General features: G+C 41.8%; 1 long non-coding RNA gene across 4 annotated transcripts; it reads left to right on the top strand.

Annotated features, from left to right (window-relative positions):
• Positions 1 to 750: 750 nt before the first annotated feature.
• On the top strand, positions 751 to 11,025 carry LOC309713856. 4 transcript variants are annotated; one of them, XR_014278707.1, is made up of 5 exons: positions 751 to 1,035; positions 6,144 to 6,198; positions 7,433 to 7,508; positions 7,715 to 9,065; positions 10,613 to 11,025. It is a non-coding gene; the product is annotated as an uncharacterized lncRNA (long non-coding RNA). The 4 variants fall into 4 exon arrangements; XR_014278708.1 differs by lacking the exon at positions 6,144 to 6,198; XR_014278709.1 differs by lacking the exons at positions 751 to 1,035; positions 6,144 to 6,198 and adding an exon at positions 4,194 to 4,220.
• The last annotated feature ends 288 nt before the right edge of the window (positions 11,026 to 11,313 follow it).

Raw genomic sequence — 11,313 nt, forward strand, 5'->3', positions numbered from 1 at the left:
GAACATCAGGTACTGTAGCACCTTTTGTTCCTTCTTGAATTAAGATAACCTTTATTAGTCCCACACGTGGGAAATTTGTTTTGTCACAGCAGGAAGTGGACAGTGCAAAAGTTATGACGCAAAAATTAGAATACAATAAGAATAAATACAGTACACAGCTGTACAGAATAGAATAAAATAATATACTATATACAGTAGAATAAAATAGAATAAAAATATACAATAAGATAAAAATAGAATACGAATGCTATATACAACTGAGTAAAAATACAACGATGCCAGAAAAGATTATTGCACTTAGTGATACGATTATATCTCGACTGAGATTCGGACACACTGGTTCAAATAGCACCTTGTTTTTAATAGGTAAACACTGTACAGGGGAGTGACTGCAGTAGGGAACAGGAAACAATAGAACATGTTTCTTGAATTGTCAGAGGTTTGATATTGAAAGGAGACAACTGATCAAAAAGCTGGACGGTATGGAAGTGAAGTTGGACTTGATTGATCTGTTTTGCACGACCTCTTTAAGTGAAAGTTATCAGGCTGTATTTTGGTTTTTAAGGCAGACCCATTTGTTCGAGAGGATTTGATTTATTATTATTTATTTTTTTTGTCTTTTCTGTCCACACTCCACACCAGTTAGTGGCGGTAATGCACCATTTTGCTGTTTGCCAACCGCCAGTAAACCCTATACGGCAGAAGAAGAAGAAGAAGAAGAAGAAGGAAAAAGAAGAAGAAGGGGGCGGAGCAAAATTTGTTAGCAGGAGAGGAGCCGAGCAGAGAGAGCTGCTTTGTCATGAAACGGGAGTAAAGTAGTGAACTTAGAGGAGAGAAAAAAACTAAAGTATCGATCATAAACCACTACCAACGTCCTGATCGATATCTGCATCGATCTGCCCACCCTTGTCCCCTGGATCGTAGCTGAGATCAGCGTGAACCACGTGGGTCTCTGCTCCCTGATCTGTTTCCTGTGTTTGGAAAGAGTTGCAGCTTCATCACGGAGTTTCTCTCGGTTTGTGGGCTCATCTAAAGGTAAGCACCGAGCTAACTTTACTGTGAGTTCAGTTCATGTTGAGTTTAGCTCCTGAATGAGGTCTTCTGCTGCTCTCCTCGGTGTCTGTTCACAGTTTATTGTGAACACGTTGAGAGAAGAGTGAGAGAGTGTTTGGAGAAAAACACCAACTAATCATTAGCTCAGCATGCTGGGAGAAGTTGGAGCAGAAAAGTCTTTTCATTGTCCCTGCAGCTGTTTTTCTGCCTGCACCAAACCTCTACAGCCTGATTTCTATTTGAAGTGATGACAGGAAACCAGAGCGATCTGCTGCAGTATCAGGGTCACTATAACTTTATTGTCCAGCTGCTGTGGATGAACACATGAGAGGAAGTGAAATGCCTGGCTGACAACTGTACAAAACAAAAAGTACACACAATATTCGAGGCACACAGTGTGTTACACCCCTGAAAACGAGAAATATATCAACTTTTAAACACTTTTACCTGAAAACAGGGGAAAAGAATCACGAGAGTGATCATGACTCATGCACTAGTTTATTGCAGTGAAAATGAACAGAGACGTTTCACATTCTGTACTGCTAAATGTCACGTGGTGGAAGAAAAACACTAAATAATAAACCAAAACACTAAAGTGATTACAGGACAGCTGTGGCTACAATGTAGCTGCCATTGCCAGTGTGTGAATGGGTGGATGACTGGATATGTAAAGCGCTTTGGGGTCCTTAGGGACTGAGTAAAGCACTATACAAATGCAGGCCATTTACCATCTTACCATATATGCCAGAACAGGTTTCCTGACAAAATGGCTGACAATAGCGGCGTTTTTAGTTCCTGCCGTTATCTTACTGGCCATTACACAGTACAAAACTGACGCTCAAAACCGCCACATATTTGCGGACAAATACAATGTTTCTAAACTCTTACAAAACAATGAAGGATTACCTCTTAAATATCTTAACAGTGTACACATGGGAAATATATCAACTTTTAAACACTTTTACCTGAAAACAGAGGGAAAAGAATCACGAGAGTGATCATGACTTGCGTCTCTCATGCAGTCGTTTATTGCAGTGAGGAGAACGCACGAAACTCTTAACCATTTTCTTACCATATTTACATTATTTTTTCCTTATATCAGCTGATATGAATTAGTATTAACTGAACAGTTTTATATGCAGTAGTCCTTCAACCTGGCACAAGTGCACACTGTGGGAATTTACGACTGTGCGTAAATCCCCCCTAATTTTGGTATGATCCGAGCTCAGACACTAAGCGACTGAGCGAAGGGGCGGGGCAGCTGCTACCTGCGAGTGGGCTGTTGGAGAAACGCAGACAGAGCAGAACTGAAGTTTGAGCAGGTACCAAAGCAAATCATTCGTGCCATACAAATAATGTAAATATGACGGTGTATCACGAAAGATTGATATCAAACTGATCACTTGACCAATATTACGTTACTTGCTCTTCAAGTGAATCAACAAATGGCAAAATGAAAAGCCGAACAACAACAATGCTGTTTTTTAGAGAGTCTTAGCTTACATGTGTGTTTATTTCATATTTTCAGTTGTTACCCTCCACGGCTAAATAAATCGGTTTCCGCTGTCTATTTTAATCACTTTCATCAAGTGTACATATGCACTAGGTTTATTGTTAATTAATAAGAAACTCCAGACGATTCCATTCTGAGCTGAAGAAGCTTCTGATTGGTTCGTAGAGTCCATGTGAGTAAACTGGTGGCACAGCTGTGGATGCATATAAGGCAAAACACAGAGCCTGTTTCTGTGACATGGGAACATCAAGAGATGTCAACAAAACACCAGGGCCCTATTTCAGGAAGCCAGTTTAGAAAACTCAGAGTGAAAAACGATACTCAGGGTAGAGTAACCCCGAACTGTCCAACTCGGAATATTCGGTTTCAGAAAGGCTGATAACAATCAGTTCAGTCAACGCGGAGTTGCTTTAACCCCAAGTGAAGCGCGCGGACGAGGATACATAAAGCCCTGATTAGTGGAGCACAGATTAAGCGAGTCACCATGGAGACGGAGGGAAAGAAGGCGCGGTCAATGTATTTTACAGCGCTTGAGGCCGAAATTCTGATGGCAGCATATGCCGATAACATGCAAATTTTGCAGAAAAAAAGGTAACACAGCCTCAGCTGCAAAAGAAAGGGAGCATGCATGGCAAAACATAGCCGACAGAGTCAATGCGTGAGTGTTAATTTAAACATTGATCTAGGGATTTCCACCCATTTAACACGTTATTTTATCATATGTTATTTTATTTGTTATTTTATACATTTTATGTTGTGATGTGATGTGAGCGCAGGTGCAACCCAACAGGCCCCAAAGGTGCCTGGCAGCAAGTAAAAATTAAATATAAAAATATAGTCCAAACAGGTAAGGTGTAATTGTATTATGAGCCATAGTGCTTGGTCTGTTTGTCCCATGTAAATCAATTGCAGTTAGAGGCTACATTAATTTTCTTTCTGTAAGCACTTATTGAAATTATCTGAGCACATTACAAGTACATATTTGCTTACTCTGTATGCTCAAATGTGACCCCGTTATAGCCAACAGAAAAAAAGCGGAGGCCCGAAAAACAGGTGGGGGTCCTCCACCACCACCACTCACAGAGGCTGAGCAGTTGGCCCTCAGCCAAAACAGTGGGCGCCCTGTGGCCGAAGGCATCTCTGTGGGGACATCCTCTGAGTCAATAACCCCGCAAGACACAAGTGCCTACATAAGGGGTAAATTCAAAATAATACATGATGTGCATACATCCTTTCTTCACAGTCACCTTTGCAGTGCTGCTCATTCATTTGATAAACTCTTCACCATAATGAATTTGTTTGTAGTGAAGTTATTTTCCTACTGATTTTGCCTTCCCTCAGTCTTGGTTGTCTTTGAGAGCATAATGACAATGAAGTGTAAGGTGATAGGTATGTTTGTTAATTGCCATTTGGTCCCTTGTAAGTTATAAGTGACCTGTATAAACCTCATATTCTATCAGTTGATGGTGATGGTGTACTGCATCTGGTGCAGCCTCCTGTTGAGCCAGACCAACATGCAGTTGTGAGTAATACTCCACAGATTATATGAGTTTACAGTAGAACAGCAATGTTGTTTATTTCTTTACTACAGGAAAATAATGAAGAAACATTGACAGCTGTTACAGAGGAGGAAGCAACAGAGGCACTTTATGAGGTTCACATCTTTTAATACTTTGTGTACAGGAAACACAGGCGACCAATAAAGCCAGTTGAACAGAAAATCTGTTTATTCGTCTATCATCAATCAAACCCATCGAAGTCCTCATCCTCTGTGTCTGAATTGAACAGCTGCGCTAAATCTCCATCAAACATGCCAGGTTCACTTTCTTCACCGTCAGAGTCACTTTCCGTGCCGTGCGGCTCCTCGGAAATGATGCCGGCTTTTGCGAAAGCTCGAACAACAGTGCCAGCAGACATGTTAGCCCAAGCATCTACAATCCATTGGCAAATTGTGGCGTAACTCGCCCGGCGCTGCCTTCCACTCTTGGTGAAACTGTGGTCTCCATCGGTCATCCATCGCTCCCAGGCCACTCGCAGCCTTGCTTTGAACAGGCGGTTCACACCGATGTCCAGCGGTTGGAGTTCCTTTGTCAGGCCTCCCGGAATGACAGCAAGCTCACAGTTCATTTGCTTCACAAGTTTTTTCACATCGGCTGTGAGATGGGCACGCATAGAGTCACAGATTAAGAGCGATGGTGATGCGTGGAAAAAACCACCTGGTCTCCTTACATACACCTCCCTCAGCCAGTCTTTCATCATTTCCTCATCCATCCAGCCCTTTTCATTTGCCTTAATGATGATTTCTGCTGGAAACTTCTCTTTAGGCAAAGTCTTTCGCTTAAAAATCACCATAGGCGGCAGTTTCTGTCCATTAGCATGGCAGCCAAGCACAACAGTAAAAGAAGACTTTTCGTGCCCCGTTGTGCGTATCGCACAAGTTTGAAATAGTTTGAAATGCTACAGGGAACTATGTACCTGTACATTAATGCTGTGGAAAGACTTCCTGTTCACATAGTCTCCTTCATTTACTGAAGGAGCAATGATTGGAATGTGAGTGCCATCTGTACAGCCAATCACGCCTGGGAACCCTGAAAATAAATGTAAAATTTAAGTAGTAGTCCAAGTATCACCACATCATAAATTAAGTTTTGTTCATCCTGATACCTGCAACTTTGTGGCATCCCTCTTTGATAAATCTTGTGGGTCTATGACCGGGGAACACCACAAACGAGTGCAGGAGACGTTTCAGTGCAACTGTAACATTCCTGACTGCCCGACAGACGGTAGCCTTGGAAACGTGCTCAGCGTCACCAATATTATACAGAAAGCTCCCGTTTGCAAAAAACCGAAGTGCAATACAAATAATATGTAATGAACTGAGAGCATGTCCGCGATGTCACATGCGTAATATATGGCCTGAGGATGTTATCCAAATAAATTATAGATTGTGCTGAGAAACGGTAACGTTCGCACAGAAACTCATCAGGAAATGATAAAATGTCCAAACGCGCTCTGATCACTCTCTCCCGGCGGAGAGCTCTGCGGAGAATTTGGGCTTCACGATCTACTGGCTCTTCAAGGACGGGGCACGCCATGTCCGACACTTCCTACTGTCAGGTTTCCGACAAAGGGGCGGAGACAGTCAGGGTTAGTTGTAGTAAACCTGCTAGGGGGCAGGTTAGCTTCACGGAGTGTGTCGTCATAGTAACTCACTCAGAATTAATCTAAACTCGCTTTGTGAAACCGAAAACCCAGAGTTTTCATTATCTCAGGGTATACTTACTCAGATTTTCCACTAAACCGGCTTCCTGAAATAGGGCCCAGGAAGACAACTGTGGAGCTCCATAAGTGTGGCTCAAGTTTGAATACAATTTGGTGCCATTTACAATTAATACAGATAGTTTCTCTCTTTACTCTTAAAGTTAACAAATATGTTTTTTATATTTATCAATCTAAAAAAATAAACATTTAGTCTGATTTGATGTTACAATTAAGAAAGTGTTTTTATCCGAAGAGTGTGTAAATATCTGGTTTCCACTGTATATTTGATGATGTTGGTGTTTGGCTTGATTGTTAGCACAGAGAGGGAGAGAGAGGAGAATGAGGACAGAACAGAGATGGAACAAGAGCAGGTGAGACACACATGTCAGTCCAGGAGTGGGCAATCTCAGTCCACGAGGGCCGGTGTCCCTGCAGGTTTTAGATCTCACCTTGGGTCAACACACCTGAATCACATGATTAGTTCGTTACCAGCCTCTGGAGAACTTCCGGACATGTTGAGGGGCTAATTTAGCCATTTAAATCAGCTGTGTTGGTTCGAGGACACATCTAAAACCTGCAGGGACACCGGCTCTCGTGGACTGAGATTGCCCACCCCTGTGTTAGTCAAATGGTTATTTACCAAAAGTATCACTGTATCATAGGTCCTCATGTATCTCGTACCTAGTGTTTCTTTTTAGGTTTGTTATTTTTCAAATTCTATATTTATTAAGTTATGCAGCTTGTTTGCACAACAAGGCTAAATAATTATATAAACTTTTCTCAATCTAAATAGTGGACTTTGGTAGAATTAAAAAATAAGTGTAGTGCAGGTCTATGATGATTTTTAGTTCTACTATCATCTAGTTCTGATTCTGGTTCTGTCTTGGTTAAATCCTCATTAGTCCTGTTTTAATTCCGGATCAGTTCTGGGTCTGGTTGAATTGGGGTTTAGTCCGCGTGTCATGATACAGCCCTGGTTTTGTTCTGCCTTGCCTGCCAAAACGGAGCCTATTAATCTTTCAGTCATTTCTAACCCCCCCCCCCCCCCCACCCTTTAGGGCTAAGCCCTGGGTGTATCAAATGTCTGCCTCCGCCTCTGCCTGAAACACTTCCTGCTTTTCCAGCCTCAGGCTCCTTTAGCTTAGCTGTGAACCAGAGCTGGTCAGTATTCTAACTCACCCTGGTGTGTGATGCTGTGCAGCTTCCTCACAGATGCTGATGTTACAGGATGTCACAGCATCTCTATAATAATCCAAACTGTTGGTAACAATCCTGAAAACCTCCCAGTCGGTGCAGTCCAGACACACCTGCAGATTCTCCACAGCCTCATCAGTCCACTGCTTGAGTGTCTTCACAAAAGCTTTAGACAGTTTCAGTTTGTGCCTGTTTGCAGGGATCAAGTGAACCGTGACATGGTCTGAGAATCTTGATGTAGTTTGAGATGATGATACTCTTACCATCAGCTCACCTTCTGTTTTGTAGAGTATTTTTTATCCATTTTGTTTAATAAAATCTATGAGGTTCAAATGAAGCACCAAACTGCAGTTACTCAGTCAGTGGAGGTTTATTACTGCAGTTTCTCACCACTGTTGTTAACTGTTCCAGCTGATCATCAGGAGGAGACGAGCCATTTAGACTCAGCTCAGCCACTACAGAGGAAACAATGACTTCAACCCAAAAGGTGAGCAAGAATATCTCTGTTATTGAACCTGTGTGCAAGTTACAACTCTCATTGTAGCTCATAATTGTAATGTCATACTATCACTAGAAGGTGGTGGTAACACACCTACGACGTGTTTGTTGACATCTTTGATTCCACTAATGGAGTCAGTTTGTTCCACGACTGCATTTCACTCACTGCCTCTGTTTGTATCTCTGTCACTGCAGGACCAACATGGAGCGAGAAGTCAGCGCTCTCAGGAGGCCGACAAACCTCACAGAAGAAAGGGAGAGAAAACATACAGCTGTGAGGAGTGTGGGAAGAATTTTACCCTGGCTGGAAACTTAAAAAAACACAAAGTCATCCACAGTGGAGTTAAAGCTTACATCTGTAAGTTGTGTGGAAAATCTTTCAACCGGGCTGGAAGCTTAAAAACACACCAACTCATCCACAGTGGAGTTAAAGCATACAGCTGTGACTTGTGTGGAAAATCTTTTACTTTAGCTGCTAACTTAAAAAGACACCATCTCATCCACAGTGGAATTAAACCGTACACCTGTGACTTGTGTGGAAAATCGTTTACTCACGCTGAAAGCTTAAAAACACACCGACTCATCCACAGTGGAGTTAAAGCATACAGCTGTGACTTGTGTGGAAAAAGTTTTACTTTTGCTGCTAACTTAAAAAGACACCATCTCATCCACAGTGGAATTAAACCGTACACCTGTGACTTGTGTGGAAAATCTTTTGCCCACGCTGGAAACTTACAAACACACCAACTTATCCACAGTAGATTTAAAGCATACAGCTGTGACTTGTGTGGAAAGTCTTTTGCCCACGCTGGAAGCTTAAAAACACACCAGCTCGTCCACAGTGGAGTTAAAGCTTACACCTGTGACTTGTGTGGAAAATCTTTTGCCCACGCTGAAAGCTTAAAAAGACACCAACTCATCCACAGTGGAGTTAAAGCGTACACCTGTGACTTTTGTGGAAAATCTTATACCCACGCTGAAAGCTTAAAAAGACACCAACTCATCCACAGTGGAGTTAAAGCATACACCTGTGACTTATGTGGAAAATCTTTTACCCAGCCTGGAAACTTACAAACACACCAACTCATCCACAGTGGAGTTAAAGCATACACCTGTGACTTGTGTGGAAAATCTTTTACCCAGGCTGGAAGCTTAAAAAGACACCAACTCAGCCACAGTGGAGTTAAAGCATACAGCTGTGATCAGTGTGGTAAAGCTTTTACTCACAGTGGTCTCTTACAGCGTCATCAAGTTATCCACTCTGGATTTAAGGCGTACAGCTGCCACATATGTGGAAAAACCTTCCACTTGCTAGGCAGCCTAAATATTCACCTCCGCATTCATACTGGAAATGACGTTTACTGCTGTGATCAGTGTGGGAAACTGTTTGTGAGATATAAAGACTTAGAACGCCACATGTTTACCCACACTGTGGGGAGACCTTATAAATGTGACCTGTGTGAGAAGACTTTTAAAGCGCCACGTTACCTTAAAATCCACCAACAGAGCCACACCAGAAAGAAACTGCAAGTGCAGTTACTGTGAGGTATGTATGTATATTATTATCTTCTTGTTTAAGACTGACTGTTTCGTTCAACTGTGCTCATTAAATTGTGTTCGCATGTTAGTAATTCTACTGGACTCAATTTTGGAATTTTGGAAACAGTGCATTTAGATAATGACTGAAACCAGCCCACTGAAGGAACAATGTGCTGGGAGTTCAGTTCCTTAAGCTTAATTATGCAGATTCTCATGACCATTGATCAACAACCACTGACCATTATGCAAATGTACTGTTTATAAGATTGGGGGAAACTTGCAGTCAGCTGAGACTGAAGGAGTCACTTGGATGAGTGACGAAACGTTTCTCCCACAAAATTATATGTCCAGATGAACAGAATCAATTTTTGGAGGTTTACTTACCTGGATGATTGAGCATGCATCAAGATGGGTTGACAATGTTTCTTTCTCGCTGATATAACGGGACACCTCAACGAGTTACAAAATATGATCCCCAGATAACACAACTTTCAAATACAAAGCAGCGGCAGGGATCACATTAATCTGCAAATCCTTGTTTAAAGATAAGTCATATTAGCCCAGTTTATTTTTTCTTATCATTGTTTTTGGGGCGAATGTGGCTCAAGAGTTGGCAGTTCTTCTTGTAATCGGAAGGTTGCCGGTTCGAGCCCCGGCTCCGACAGTCTCGGTCGTTGTGTCCTTGGGCAAAACACTTCACCCGTTGCCTACTGGTGTTGGCCAGAGGGCCCGGTGGCGCTAGTGTCCGGCAGCCTCGCCTCTGTCAGCGCGCCCAAGGCAGCTGTGGCTACAATGTAGCTGCCATCACCAGTGTGTGAATGGGTGGATGACTGAATGCAGTGTCAAGGTCCATAGGGATTAAGTAAAGCGCTATACAGGCCATTTACCATTGTTGTGAGGCGACCATTAATAGCATCTGCATTTTCTGTTTGTATAGTTCCTTTGCTGTTATGGTGTTCTTGTTATGGATAAAAAAAATTTTTTTTTTGAAATATAGCAAATCTATTTCTATGAAGTTGTTCTATATAGTGTGTAAGATAAGATGACCTTTATTAGTCCCACAGGTGGGAAATTTGTCTCGTTACAGCAAAAGTGCAAAGTTATGTAGCACTTAGCAGTTATGTAACTGTTGATATGCAGCATTATTAAATTTATTGTTAATGCAATTGTTGATATGGTAAATTGACTTTTGAGGAAATTTTAGATGGCACTCATCATCAGAAAGGTTGCCTACCACTGGTAGAAAGGTTGCTCTACAACAAAGACATTTATTGAGTCTCAGTACCAGGTCACTTTACTCTAGCATGCAAAGTGCTTTACCGTGTTGTATAAAGCACTTTGAGTGCTCAGGCAGAGTAAAAAAGTGCTTTATAAGAATCAATCCATTTTACTTGTATTTACTAAATGAACAACGGGAGGGTCATCTAACTAAAACCAACCAGTGTATCCCACCTGACCCCCTCAGAATCAGCTTACTTTTTATTTCAGGCCACTTTCAGAATTAAAATGTTGAAGGAATTCCCTGACTTACACTGTCTTTGTGTCTTTGTTTAGAAGCAGACCGACACAGATGGATCCAGTTCTCAACCCTGTCATCACTGTGGTGGTGGGAAAGAGTTTCACTGTGACCTTTTGTGGAAAAACTTTCACTCTGCAACAGACCCTAAAAATCTGGACTTCTTTAAATTGCTTGAAGATTATTTCACCTCTCAACCGAGAATCTTCTTCAGGTCTAAGGTCAAATGGTGGAGAGTTCCAGATTTAAGCTCTGTGGGAGCGTCCCCCTTAGAGGGACCTCCTAATGATCCTCTACCTAATCACACAAGAGAAGGTGTGAAAACGGGTGTAGGTAGGATACAATTTATACAAGGAGTATAAAAGAGGTGATATTTTTGTCAATGCTGGTGTGAAGATTGTGCTGTTTTGATTGCTTTGCAAATATTCATTTCAATAAATCCAAGGAAATATTTGGTTTCAACGTTCAGTTTATTTTTAGGAAATATTCCAACAGTTAAGTGTTGATAAATGAACTTGAGTCTCTAAAAATGGGCTAAAGGAGATGTGAAGTGCAAACATATGTACATTGTGTGTAATGGGATTTGGCAAGGTTGAGAGATCTCCCGGATATAAAGAAAAATGTAAATACGAGACTGACAAAAAAATTGATAATAAAGACTTAATAAAGCAAAACACTGGATGGTACAGCTCATGAAGGCACAAACATGGCCTGCTACTGGATGTGTGAGAGGCAGAGA

This window comes from Aulonocara stuartgranti, assembly GCF_965226115.1.
Source record: "Aulonocara stuartgranti genome assembly, chromosome: 9".
Lineage (NCBI taxonomy): Eukaryota > Metazoa > Chordata > Actinopteri > Cichliformes > Cichlidae > Aulonocara > Aulonocara stuartgranti.